We start from the raw sequence: 14,559 nt of genomic DNA, 5'->3' as shown, positions 1-14,559 counted from the left end.
AAAAAACTCTTGTTTAATAAAATGCAAAGCTTTCACGCGACTGCTCTTTCTCAATGCATAAAAAAACTAAGTGAATGGTCACCTATAAAAATACAAACTATCCAATCAACAACAAGAATCAATTAAACAATAAAATGATGTCATAGACTAACAAATTCTTACCATTCCCACCCAGCAATGTAAACAAGACAATAATACAAAACAGCCTGGTAAACAACATACATACAAAAATAAAAATATATATTCATAAAGATTATTTTTTCACCGAAAATATTTTTATAAAGACAATCAAATATATTCAGATTTATATTAAAGTACTGGTTTCAAACTGTTCTGAAAATTCATCCCCGGGGTGACAGATGCTTGAAAATAATCAATCCACTTGCATTCTGCAAGTTCAGTTTGAAGTTTAACATCAGCACCTCTTATTCCTATATTTATTACCTGAATTACTCTAAACTTAAAAGAATGCTCAGGTCCCATTGATTGTATATGTTTAAATAATGCATTATTTTCCACCCCTCTACGAATCTCAGACAAATGTGAACATATGTGCTGCTTCAACTTTAAATTAGTTTTACCTATATAAAACTAGAACAGGCAACGCAGTTAGCTAAATAAATCACATTCTTACTTTGACAAGTGGCATAAGTTCTAAATTCAAAATTAACTTTAGAAATTGGATGTTCAAAAATTAAATAAGTATTAATAATATTGCAAAAACTGCAATGATGGCATGGATGTGTCCCTCTACTATTTATAAATAATGTATTATGATGTGGCATATCCTTATAACATAGTACTTGTTTAAGATTTCTCTCTTTCTTATGTACAAAAAAGGGGCTAGAGCTTAAAATATTCTTAAGCATTCTTTTAAGTCTAGAGTAATTCAGGTACTAAATATAAGAATATGGGGTGGTGATGTTAAATTTCAGACTGAACTTGCAGAATGTAAGTGGATTGATTATTTTCAAGCATCTGTCACCCCACGGTTGAATTTTCAGAATAGTTTGAAACCGTTACTAAAATATAAATCTGAATGTATTTGATTGTCTTTATAAAATTATTTTCTATGAAAAAATAATCTTTATGAATATATATTTTTTATTTCTGTATGTATGTTGTTTGCCAGGCTGTTTTGTATTATTGTCTTGTTTACATTGCTGGGTGGGAATGGTAAGAATTTGTTAGTCTATGATTTAATTTTATTGTTCAATTGATTCTTGTTGTTGATTGGATAGTGCGTATTTTTTAGCTGACCATTCACTTAGCTTTTTTATGCATTGAGAAAGAGCAGTTTCTTGAAAGCTTTACGTTTTATTAAACAAAAGCTTTTTGTACCTACTGTGTATTCCTTATTTGTTTATCCTTTTTAAATAATACTCATAAAACTTTAATCTTATTTTCTCCCCATATTGCTGAACCAATTCATGTTAGATACATAATTTATGGCTATAGTCTTTGTTTTATCTCCATTAGTTTTAGATCCTGAAAAGACTTGAAACTGTCTCAAAATGATCCCCAACACTGAGCTCTCCTTTTCTGGGGTTATCTAGTGCAAAGTAATATCATCTTCAAGTAAAGCCAACTTTTCTTCATTACCATACCAATTATATCCTTGCATTTTTAGGTGGCTTATTTTCTTTGCCATTGGCTCTAAATACAAAGCAAATGACAAAGGGAGAGAAAACACCCCTGCCTGGCTCCTCTGTTCAGACATAACTTATTAAAGAGGGACCCTCACACTTGCTGTTAATCCTTCCTATATCAGGAAATGCAAATGCTTCCATTTCCCTACTCATAAAACCCCAGCGTACCTAGTCAAATGCTTTTTCTGTATCAGGATCCACCAACAGCAGTAGTATTTTCTTATATTCTGCTTACAACTGGATTATTGTTCTATTAAAGTTGTAGAAGGTTTACCTCCCCTCCATAAAACTACATTGATCCGTATCTATCACTTTTGGCAACACCTTTGCCATATTTTTTGCTACTATAGACATAAACACTTTATAATCATGATTTAAAATTGAAATAGGTCTGTATGAAGCTGGGCCTTATGGGTCTTTGCTATCCTTAGGCAATACAGACATCACAGCTTTCTTCCAAAATGTTGGTCCTCCCCTTCCTTTTAAAATACCATTAAATACATTCTTCCAAATCTTTATCACTTTCTTCCCTTCTCTTCCTTCCTAACTTCCAAAATTCGGCAGGAATACTATCTGTTCCTGGAGACTTTCCTGAAGATTGATTACACTTAACCATTTTTATCTCATCCTCACCTGTCTTAACTGTTAGTTGGTGGGTCTCACCTACTTCTAACCTTGGCATAAATAAGTGTTCCATAAATATTTCTATTTATTCTCTTTATTGATTTCCATATTTCTCTGCTTTATACACATTTTCATAAAATTTCCAAAATATTTCTAAAACCTCTATGGGATCTCTGGTTATTTTCCTATTACAGAATCCCTAAGCTTGGCAACAAACCTTTCTATTTTCTGCTGCCTAAGTTGTTGTACTAAATGTTTTTGTGCTCTGGAGTTATTACCAAAAAAAAAAAAAATAGTTGCTTAACATTAGTCTTTCTAAGCTCAGGCATCTTAGTCAGATACTCAATTATTTTCTCTTTAGCACTCTAAATCTGTGCCTCTTCTTGACCTACTTTATTCCCTTTACTCTGCAATACTTAAACTTTGTTTTCCCTTCTAAGTAATTCCTATTACTTGTTAACCATATCTATTTCTTTTCTACCATGTTTTTAAATTAAATTTTCATTTTATCCCACTCAGTAACTATAATTTCTAAAGATATTTCTATCTTCCCCAATAACTCTCAAATAATTTCCACTACCCATTCCTTAAATTCCTATCTTTTTAACAGGTAGGTGGGAAAACACCAGTGTTTTATACTTAATTCATTACTCTGCATTTTTGTCCTAGTTTTGTATTGTTGCATGGTCTGAAATAATTACTGGATGCATGTTGAAGCTTTCAATTAATTGCAGTTGTTCCTTGTGAAATATAATTTCCATCTAATTTAGCCTAGTTATTGTACCTTGGAGAATAATATGTAAATTCTGTCCAAGGTCCTACTGCTAAATTCACATCTTCCACACCACATATTTTTATAAATTTCTTCTGAGATTTACCCTCTTTTGTCATATTTTCCCTTCTAGGTCTACCTGATACATCAATCAAGTTCCAGCCCCCACCTATAAGTAATATTCTCTACTGAAAGGTGATTATATGCCCCAAAAACTTCTAAAGATCCATAATTTCATTTTTGGTAGAATATGAGTAGGGTTCCTACAAAATGATCGAAGATGCATTCTTTAGAATGCATCTTGATTGAACTTGAAATCACGAAAAGGCAAAATAGTGAAACGGCATATAAGCAAATTCTTTCCCTGGGAAAGAAATCGCTTGGCCGTTTACATTACTTTGCCATTTTCATGACTGTAATGCGATCTCGGAGTTGGTATATTTAAGTAGGGGGTGTGTGGGGGGGTGCAGCCCACCATATCGGGGGATATTGAGGGTGAAGCCCCACACTTCATGTAATGTTTAAAATTTTTTTTTGTTTTTTGTTTTGTGGAACAGCGATTTTCTTTTCCCTTGGAAAAAAAATCACTGTTCTAAGCATTTGAGCTTGTAAGCTTTCACTTACATGGGTTCGATAAATCATCATTCGCTTTTTTAAGCATTCAGTGATTTAACATAGATCCTATGAATACACCCCAACATAATCCTTCTCTCCTGCTTATAGCCCCTTACTACCACAGTCTACGATTGTTGTTTTTTTCTCTTCTATCACTACTGGTGCACCTCTACCGATTAATTTAATCACTCCCCCTTTCTCTTGTCCTTGATATCCTGTTGAATACCCATCCTGAAATTCTTCCTTTGTCAAATTCATTGCTCTTTTCTTTCCAAATGTGTCTCCTGCATTGCTATTTGCACATTGCATTTCTTCGTATAACTCAGTACTATGTTCCAAGATAGTATGGATAGTATAGCCATTATGATAAAAAGCTGTTGTTCTCAGCTGTTACTTCTTCTTCTTCTTTTGACTTTTCCCGGTTAGGGATCGCCACAGCGGATCACCTGTCTGCTCATGATTGACAGTGGAGTTTTACAGTGTCGAGTTGCCAGCCCGGTGCCCAACCTTCCGTGGAAGGCACACACACACACACACACACACACACACACACACACACACACACACACACACACACACAGTTCTCAGCTGTTACTGGTGTAAAGAAATTAGACACTGTTATTTCTGCTAGCATATCTGGCTGAGTTTTTGTACATAATTTCAGATTAACCTGCATATAGCTATGATATTGTAAGGGTGGCCGCGGTGGTGCAGCAGTTAGCGTTGCTACCTCACAGCAAGAGGTTCTCTGGTTCGATCCTCAGCTGGGGTGCCTTCTGTGCATAGTCTGCATGTCCTCCCTGTGGTCACGTGGGTTTTCTCCGGGTGTTCCAGTTTCCTCCCACATCCCAAAGACATGCTGTAGGTGGATTGGACACACTAAATTGGCCCTAGGTTTGAGTGTGTGCATGTGTGTGCCGTCTGTGGAAGGTTGGGCGCCGAGCTGGCAACTCGACACTGTAAAACTCCACAGCCAATCATGAGCAGACAGGTAATCCGCTGTGGCGACCCCTAACCGGGAAAAGCTGAAAGATTACATGTAATTACTATTACAGTATTCACTACTTCAAGTATAGTTAGATTAGATTTTGATTTCCACTTTCTAGTAATTGCTTTTTTGGCAGCCACAGAATTAAACTTAACAAGACCTTACTGTGTTCAGGCAATTCAGATCCCAGCTCAAAAAAATAATTTCCTTAGTTACACCCATTTGCTCACCCAGTTTTCCTGACAGAATACTCTGTAGGGAATTTTTAAAGTCTGCTAACTTATTACATTCCCAAAACTTATGTTTGCAGTTTCTTCCCCATCTTGCCTCCAACATTCGCCACCTACCTGTAGAAAAATTCTTTGTAGTCTGCTTGGGGTATAAAAGTGCTTATGCAAAGACTGCCAGGCAAAAATCTTAACTCTTCTAGACTTTGTTGCATATTTAGGAGCCATATATATGTCACAAACAGATTTAGCGTGCTTTCATCTCAACCCACTGAGACTTCATCAGAATCAACTGTTCTTAAAACATCCATTTAAATAACCTTCCACTCCATTCTATTGGCTCTCATTTGCGCTTAATAAGTAAAATAATAAATTAACTATATAGACTCTCGAAAAACAAATTACAATGTGGTATAGTCCATAATTCATCTATACAATTGATGTAGAGCTATATATAAAAAAAAAAAAAATAATGATATATAATATTGGCTGAAAACACATATGGAGACTAAAAGCACATAGTAATAATGACTAAAATTCTTCTAACATCCTGTACAATTATATATACCACTAAGTAATTTTATTTTTTCGAGCATTAAAGTGGTTTCACTATTTGTTCAGTGTCGATCTATTTTGTATATATAAAAAGGCGGAGGACAGCCTTTATTGCTACTACACAGCAGATTTTTGGAATGTTTGGTCGTTTACAGTTGCTGTACATTTGGTTCCATACCTATGTCCTCCCATTGTTTCTTTGTGAATTGCATATCTAATCTCTTTTCTGACCTGTTCTGATTGATACTTATAGTTGCGCAATATTTTATATGCCCTACTAATTATCCCTTTTTAACAGCAGCTTCCATTCTAGATTCAGTTAAAAACTCAACCAGTACAGGTCTTTCATTTAAGATTTCCCTATCCCTTTTTCCTTTGTCTACATTCTGATACCAGTCTCTGACAGGGAAGGCAATCACTAGCCTACAATCCAAATATCTTCTTGGCTTCTTCCCATTCTATTACCTTTCCTTCTCTAATTATTTGTTCCTCATACCTTGGTTCCTTTGACAGCTTTCTCTAGTAAATTCCAGCCCCTTCTTGTCTGTTCTGTGTACCCATAATCACAGTAATCCCTATTGCAGAATCTCCTATTTTACTCAAATTTTTATTACTTTGCTTTTTTTCATAGTTTTGTCAGGATCAACTCTTTCTGCTGATATGATTGATTCTATATTAATATAGGTCTTGGCTGCTTTCTCATGGCCAGGTTTGGAGCATACACTCAGTGTGCCCTTTCAGTTTACAAACCCTGCTCTGAAACACCAATCCAATTAATTTTGTGCTTTCATAAAATTAATACAGTCTATTTTTCTCTCTCTTTTCCTCCTAAAACAATCCCAGCTCTCCAATCTGAGTACACTGCTCTAGGACACAGAAACTAACAACCTGAAGAACAAGGACCCTGTCCAAACTCCCTTCACTCTCCACAGTTGAGCAACCTATCCCTATACTTTCTCAGTAAAGGGAGCATGAAAGTATGTGTCTAAATCATCACGGCCAGTATAGCCTATAACTTATTATTAGATCTAGGTGGCTTTAAAACGCTAGCTAGGAAAACCAGCAGCTTTACTCCCTCCCCACTCTGTAACCAGTCTAATCTACTTTTTCCACCATTTAAAGACACTCGGAACCACTACTCCTTTTCTTGCATTGGGAACCTAAACTCCCTCCTTTTTACCCTGCTGTCAATAAATTAATTTGGGCCACCAGGTGTCAGACTTGCCCCTTGCAGGCCTTGAACCCTTCTCCTGACCTGTACTACACCTTTGCTATATACTGTTTATCCACAGGCTTGCTATTAAACTGTAGCCCATAACATCTATTTATTTTTATGGTTAGCTCTCACACACCCTCCAAATAGCTCTATTATCTACTCTTTTAACTTTATTCCAGGATTTAGGGCTACCTACCTACTGTAATCCCTACTTCAACTGATTGTTCTTTTCAGCTCCTTACCTCTCTTGTCTCTACCCGCTCCGTTCGCCCTGCGGGCTTATTCCGCTCCCCTACCCTACCCCCAATTCCCACACACCCCTACTGCTCCTATGCTTATACATCCTCACCACACCCTCTTCCTCTCTAATCCAATCACAATAGTCATCTTGTTAACATTCTGCATACACCTCTCTCTAATCACCCCTAGTATAACTCCTCCCCTTTAAAGTACACCAGTAAGCTTATTAATCACTATGCAAACACGACCTTTCCAAATCCAGCTAAAGCTCCTAATCATTGTCTTTTTCCTACTTTCTCTAACAGCAACCTACCTGCTAACCTCATATGAACAGTCAAAATATTTACATCTGAACTTCCCTAATACACAAACAAGTACTATACCTCTAATTAACTCCCCAGAACACATAAATATAACATCTTTACCTAGCTATTTACCTGCTAAATATCACAGACTGAACCATATCAAATACAACTATCTAAAACCTAAAAAACCTCTTCACCATTACTTTAACCTCCACAATCCCTTAAACAAACTATTACACCTCTCCTTACTAGATGGGGACATTCATCCTAACCCAGGACCAGGGCATAAAACAAGCTCAGAACCACAAATTCATGTTCCCTCTACCCCAAATATCCCACTTGATGAAGCAACAAACTACTTTAACTCGAAATTCGTAACAATCCTTAACCACCATGCACCAAAGTGTTCCATCAAAATTAAATCTAAACCCGCCCGATGGCTTACAAAGAAAACCTGGCAGAAAATTCAACAGAGAAATAAAGTTTGGGCACTATGGAGAACAACTAAAAACCCTGTAGACCAACAACAATTCAGGCAAAAAAGAAATGAGACTAAGAAAGCTATACTCGTAGATAAAAAAAAATTTACTTCCTCCTCCAACAGACCAACCAAAATAATCCACAAAAGTTCATGGCTAGCATAAACAGGTTACTTCAACCAGGCCAATCTGCAACACCACCCCCTATAGGATCAAATTCCGACAATCCAAAGCAAACTGCTAATGCTTTTAATACCTTCTTCACTGAGACCATCCAAACACTTGCTAATCAACTAGCAGCCGATAGCTCTGTCCTTCCAACCAATACTACTAACTCTCTCCCAACTCTAAACCTGCAACCTGTCCCAACTTCCCTCATCTGCAACCTCTTAAGTAAACTAAAACCTACTACCCCCTCAGCTGACCAGCTACCTGCTGAATACCTGCAAAAGGCAGCCAAAGTCATAGCTTATCCTGTATCATTGCTGATAAATAGAACCATACAAGAAAGCACTATTCCCACCATCTGGAAACTCTCCTACATTATCCCCCTACACAAGGGTGGAAACTCCAGAGAATATTCTAACTATCGTCACATAGCACTACTTTTCCCATTAGCTAAAATAATGGAAAAGTGCATCCACAGACAGTTACTAGACCACCTTCTCCAGAACAATTTACTGGCCAAATCTCAACATGGCTTCAAGCCTTTCCACAGTACAACAACTGCACTCCTATCCTTCACTGACAGCATCAATAAAAACCGTAATAACAATCTTCTCTCTTCAGCACTTTTCATTGACCTTTTAAAAGCATTCAACATGGTCAACCACCACTTACTTCTCAATATTCTAAAATCCTTCTCTCTGGACACAAAGACTATAAAATGGTTCCAGTCCTACCTTGATAATAGACAGCAGGCAGTGCTATGGGACAACAATCTGTCATCCCATCTCCCAGATACCCTAGGTCTTCCTCAGGGCTCTATATTGGGCCCCCTCCTTTTCTCAATATTTATCAATGACCTCAACCTAGCTATTCCTTTAACTAACCGTGTACAATATGCAGATGATTCGACAATAATCTGCTCAGCTAAATCTCAATCCCAACTACAGACTCTAACTCAGTCAATGTTCAATAAAACAGAAAATTGGTTTCTACAACGTTGCCTCCTCTTGAACCCCAAAAAAAACCAAACTCCTCCTCTTCACTCCTATCCATAAATCACTCCCAATTAACTTTTCAGTCTTATCCAGTAATGGTACACTCATATCTCCTGATCCAACAGCTAAACTTCTAGGGGTAACCATTGATAACAACCTGAACTTTGAAACTCATATCAACAATACCACAAAAACTGTCAACAGGAAAATAGGCTCCCTCTATAGGATAAAACCCTGTCTCTCCCCACTAGCCAGAACCACTATTGCCTATTCTCACCTTATCTCCACACTTCTCTATGCTTCTTCCATATATACTAACTTGTCAAAAAAATAACCTTAACAAGCTAGTCAATGCTTACAATAGCTTGCCAGATTTGCTACTGCTTCCTCTTTTAGGACCCATCACTGCCATAACCTGAAACAATTAGGCTGGTTAGAGCTTCTGAATCAGATTCACTTTAAACAACTCACCATTGCGCACAAAACCCTTTTCCAACCTACCAATACCCCAATACTTGCTGTTCTCATTACCCAATATAAGAACCTTTCAACTTTACGCTAATCTAATAAACTACTAGTATCAACATGTAAATCTAATAACATGACAGGAGATGCTCTGTTCTCAAATGCAGTTGGAAAGTATTGGAACCAGCTCCCCCATGAACTTACATCCCTGTCTTCATTTACACTTTTTAAACACAATCTGAAACTCTTTCTTAAAACACATTGGTTATGTCCCTGTACAAATCCAGACTAATCTCATACTATATCCCAGATACCCTCTCTTAAGACCTAATTCCTGCTCTATCTGTGTCTTTTTAGATAAAGGCCTATCCTTGCAAAACATATCTTATCCTAATAGAGGTAATTTAAAATACCTAGTTAAATTATTCTGCATATAATTCTAAAGCATCCTATCTAATGGCAGGCAACAAGTATTGTTTAAACTGTGAGCATTGCTGAAATGTTGAAACAATTGTTTAACAATTACTTTCTAGTTACTAATGAAGTCTTGTACATAAAGTCTAAAATATCTTATCTAATGCTTGTAACATGTTTTTTGTATAAACTGTGAAGATCCCTGAACTGTTTAAAATTTGTAGTATTTAACTGTATAACAACTAGTATCTGTATGTTAGTAGTCTAGTAATCTCGTGGAGCTTATCTCCCCGGGACTCTACTGAAAATGGACATACATCCAGTTAGACTATCTCAGTCAACAAATGTAAAATAAAGAAAGTATTTGTGCTCTTTATCTGCACTATAAACTACTTCTTTATGTTGTGTTATTTTGAAATTGCTTTTCTCAGACTAAACCTGAAATAGGTCCACCTGGATCGGTGCTCTACTCCTGTCAACAAATGATAATAAAAAAAAAAAAAGTAAATAAGTTAGTGAGATACTATCATTTTCCTACATTTACCAGCCTGAATGGTGATTTTCATTTAATAAGCCTTAATTGATTCATGCAGGGCCTGAAAAAGACCTGTGGGGGTCATCTCACCCAGTTAAACATGTAACAGTGTACTGTATTAAAGAATTCAAAGAAAATTATAAAGCTTCACTCAGTCTCTATTAGGGATCAGTGCAGTTGGTAACAGAGTGTAATTTCATGGTAATGGTATTAAGGATGAGCAATAAACAAAAGTTAACAACAGATAATCTCATTCAGAAAAAGTATTCCCCGAAAATTAGTTGCAGCAATGGAATACCTAGAAATGGTTAGAACAGTCATAGTTGATGAAGTCTTGAACAGGGGTGAAATTTGCTCACTTGGATTAAGCCGGAGGAACAACAATAAAAAACTGACTTAATTTCCAAAATATTTTTCAGCATCAAGTTTTATTATTGCAGTATTTTTTTCACACATCAGAACAAAACAAATCACATAGGCACAATAAAAATGAATACTTACTTAAATAGTGGTTTATTAATGTGGGATATTGTACTTTTTTAGAACAAGTTTCTATTTTTGTACACAATTATTTCTCAAATCATTAAAAACTCACCAGTAACCTGTAGTATAATATACTTTAACCACAAAGAGAACCAGTGCCTTCTTACCTTACGTCAGATTCAGAGATGTAGCTAAGGTGGGGAGAATAATGAAGCTGCATTGGGTACAAGGTGTCGGGGTGTGATTAGCAAATGTCAATCAGGTGGAGTTACAACACTGGCAGGGTCTATGTTAGATAGACGAACGCTTAAATGTTCGAATCTCTAAAGGTCGACCTTTAGAGATCGAACATTTAAATGTTTGAATATTTTTAAAAATTAGAAAAAAAAAACAACAAAAAAAAAAAACAAACTAAAGGGTGTAAGCAGGGGCAAGCCCCCTGCACCCCCCACACCTCCCGCTACTTAAATATGCCAACTTCAAGATCTCGCTGCAGTGTAGGGAATGGGAAATTTCCCGTTTCCTCACTGTAGTGCACTGAAGTGCGATCTCGGAGTTGGTATATTTAAGTAGCAGGGGGTGTGGGGGGTGCAGGGCGGCTTGCCCCCCTGCTAAAACCCTTTCATTTTACTTCTTTTTTTTTTTATTTTGTTTTATTAGATATTCGAACACTTAAGTGTTCGAGTTGTAAAGGTCGACCTTTAGAGATTCGAACATTTAAACGTTCGTCTATCTAACATAGACCCCACTGACATTCTTAAATAAATCCTGATAATGTATTTGTGGTCATGGCTGAAGTGCAATTTAGCAAGCCATTAGCAATTTAGCAAGCCACTTGTTACATTTGTAGCAAGTGGTTTGCTACAGTTTTAGCACAGAAAAGCTTGTTTGTTTAGTCCTTAATTCAGAAGACTTTTTTTTTTCTTCAGCTTAGAATTGGGGAAGGGTTGCCAGTTTTGGGAAGCACTGCGCATGGTTGCCAGATAAAGTAGCTATGGCTGTAATCAAATTTACTAATCCCTGCATTTAAACAACAAGTTTATACTACTAGTTGCATTATGTATATTTAAACAGCTGTGTCAGTTATTGTGTGTTTGTTTTACTGTATCTGTGGCATTTTTAATTTAACTTGTATCTTGTATGTTGTTAAAATACATAGAATGGTATGTTTAATACTTTAAGAAACTGTGTAGTGTGTAGTTCATCGTGAAAGCTTTTACTAATAAGGTGTTTTCTTAGTTTACTTGTGGCTTTCTAACAGTTTGTGGCTGCTACTTGAATGATTAGTATTTTTTAAGTAAAGTGTACAATGAGTTTATCAATGCAGTCAGAGCACTAGAAATCAGATTTTACACAGTTTCATCCCCCACCCTCAAATTTTGAATATTTATTTATTTTTATTTTAATTTATTTATTTTAAATTTGTTGACCAGGAATGTCTGACTGAGCCAAAGCCCTTTTTCAGCAGAGGCCGGGGGAGAAAAGCTCCAGTTTTTACAGTTAATATTATTATTATATGCAATATTACAGAAAGTAATGGTACATGTACAAACAAATATATAGCAGCAAAAAAATACTTAGTTAAATACTTAGTTAAACAACATTTTTACAGGTAATGCAGGAATACAAATCATAAACAATAGAGAAAATTTAGACCATTTAGTAAAGGATAGTAGTGGGGGTCCAAGTGAAACGGGGGAAGTTGGTATGCATCAAGGAGGGTTGGATCAATGGCAGATCCATTGTCCTTTAAAATATTCTTTTAAGGTTAGTTTAAATTGTTTGGGATGTGTGAGTGCTCGAATTTCTAGGGGGAGTCTGTTCCATGTGATAGTGGGGTGGTAGCTGTATAGGCTGCACCCTGCTTTAGACTTGGGCTTCTAGACACTTAATAAGTCTTGGGGGGAGCTGAGTAGGTTTCTTGTGGGAACATAATGGGAGATAACAGAGTGTAAGGCTGGGCAATAAGAAGGCTGATAGAGAATAAAGTATATGGTTTGGGACTGATACAGGAGCAGGAGGTGAGGCAGTTCAAGCCAGTTCAAGCACTTCAGAGAGAGACAGTGATGGGATTTGTAGGATTGCTGAGTAGCAAATCTAGCTATTTTGTTGTAAGTAGACTATAGCCTTGTGAGAAAAGAGGAGTTAAGATTAGTGAGGATTTGTGAGCAGTAAGTTAAGCAGGGAAGAAGGTAAGTATGAGCAAGAGCAACTCTGGCTTCTTGAGTGAGAAATGTTTTGTTTCTGTATAATAAACCTAGTTTGTAGAGAGTTTTACTAATACAGTTATTTATGTGAAGATCAAATTTTAATTGATCATCTATTGTTACACCAAGGAGTTTTGTACTAGACTCTATTTCTGTAGGGGTATTGTTGAGGGAAAGGATAGAAAAGGAGTACCTCACGTGATTGAGTGTTTTGGGGAGTAAGAGTAGTAGTTTTTTTTTTTTTTTTGAATTGAGGATAAGTTGATTGAGAGCCATGTTTCCACTGAATTAAAGGAAGATTGGGTAGTGGATAAGAGTTCAGAGGGTGAGTTAGCTATTGTTATCACTGTTGAGTCATCTGCATATTGGATAATAGATGAGTGTGGGCAGGAGGTGTGGAGTAAGTTGGTGAAAATGTTATAATGTAATGGCCCTAGGATGGATCCTTGAGGGACTCCCATTTTTATTGGAAGGGGAGAGGTTAGAGCAGTATCCCATTTCACTGACTGGAGTCTATCAGTAAGATATGCTATTGTAGCTGGGGAGAAATTCAGGTTAGACAGTTGGTTTAGTAGTAGAGGGTGGGGACAGTATCAAAGGCCTTTGAGAGATCCAGGAAGAGACAGGGGATAAGTTTGTGGTCACCTCTGGCCAGAAAAAATAGTATTGAGAAAGGACAGGAGAGCAGTATATATGTTGTGTTTTGGTCTAAAGCCATGTTGAGTAGGAGTTAGTATGTTTCCCTGAGAGAGATGTTGCATGACTTGTATATGTATGCATTTTTCTAGTATCTTAGACATAGGAGAGAGGATTGCTGTAGGTCTAAAATTTGAGATTTCACTGGAGTTAATTCCTTTATGTATAGGTAGGGTATAGAACTGTTTCCAGATAGATGGTACATTTGATTCAGATAAGATCGATGTATAATGATAGAGATGGGCACAGGTAGTGAATGTGCAGCTATTTGGAGGAAGTATGATGGGATGTTGTCAGCAGAAACTGAGCAAGGTTTCAGTTTAGAGAGCAGGGTTCTGATGAAAGCAGTGGACACAGGCTTGAGGGAGACATTATTTATAAAGGTAGTGGTCGAGGAGGAAACTGAACATTTGAGCGTATTTATAGTGGAGTTGCTGGGATTAAAGAGTTTGGATATGGATTCAATGAAGTAAGTATTGAAGGTGTTGGCAGTTTCTACTGGTGACTTATCTGGCTAAGGGTTGGGTGAGGTAGGGTTACCGGGTTGAAGTATTTGGTTTATTGTGTGCCAAAATTGTTTGGGGTCAGATTTTAGTGTTGTTGGAAGGTTTTTGTAGAATTCTTTAGCTATATTGACAAGCCATTTTACTAGCTTTCTTTTATTTGGAACATACCTCTCAACTTCTTATTACAGGAAATCTGGACAAAGCCAAATTAATGATGAGACATTTTTTTTAATTTTGCTCTTGCAAACTTAGGAAGTTACTATAATAAAAGGTGTTGTCTTCATATGCATTTTCTGAATAATATAAAATCTGAAACTCAAAAGTCTGTCATTATTTAGTGACTTCAATCCTCAATGATTTTCTAGAAAACCACACATTTTATGAATAAAAGACAAAAATATGAGGTAAACATCTGGACAG

General features: G+C 36.6%; 1 protein-coding gene across 1 annotated transcript in view; it reads left to right on the top strand.

The window, feature by feature from the left end:
• The window catches only part of SYNE2 (spectrin repeat containing nuclear envelope protein 2), a 3,814,665-nt gene that overhangs the window by 1,782,725 nt on the left and 2,017,381 nt on the right, over positions 1 to 14,559 (top strand). The gene's annotated exons all lie outside the window — the stretch shown is intronic.

This window comes from Protopterus annectens, chromosome 6.part0, assembly GCF_019279795.1.
Source record: "Protopterus annectens isolate FY-2018-M chromosome 6.part0, PAN1.0, whole genome shotgun sequence".
NCBI lineage: Eukaryota > Metazoa > Chordata > Ceratodontiformes > Protopteridae > Protopterus > Protopterus annectens.
This window is presented reverse-complemented; position numbering and strand designations above follow the sequence as displayed.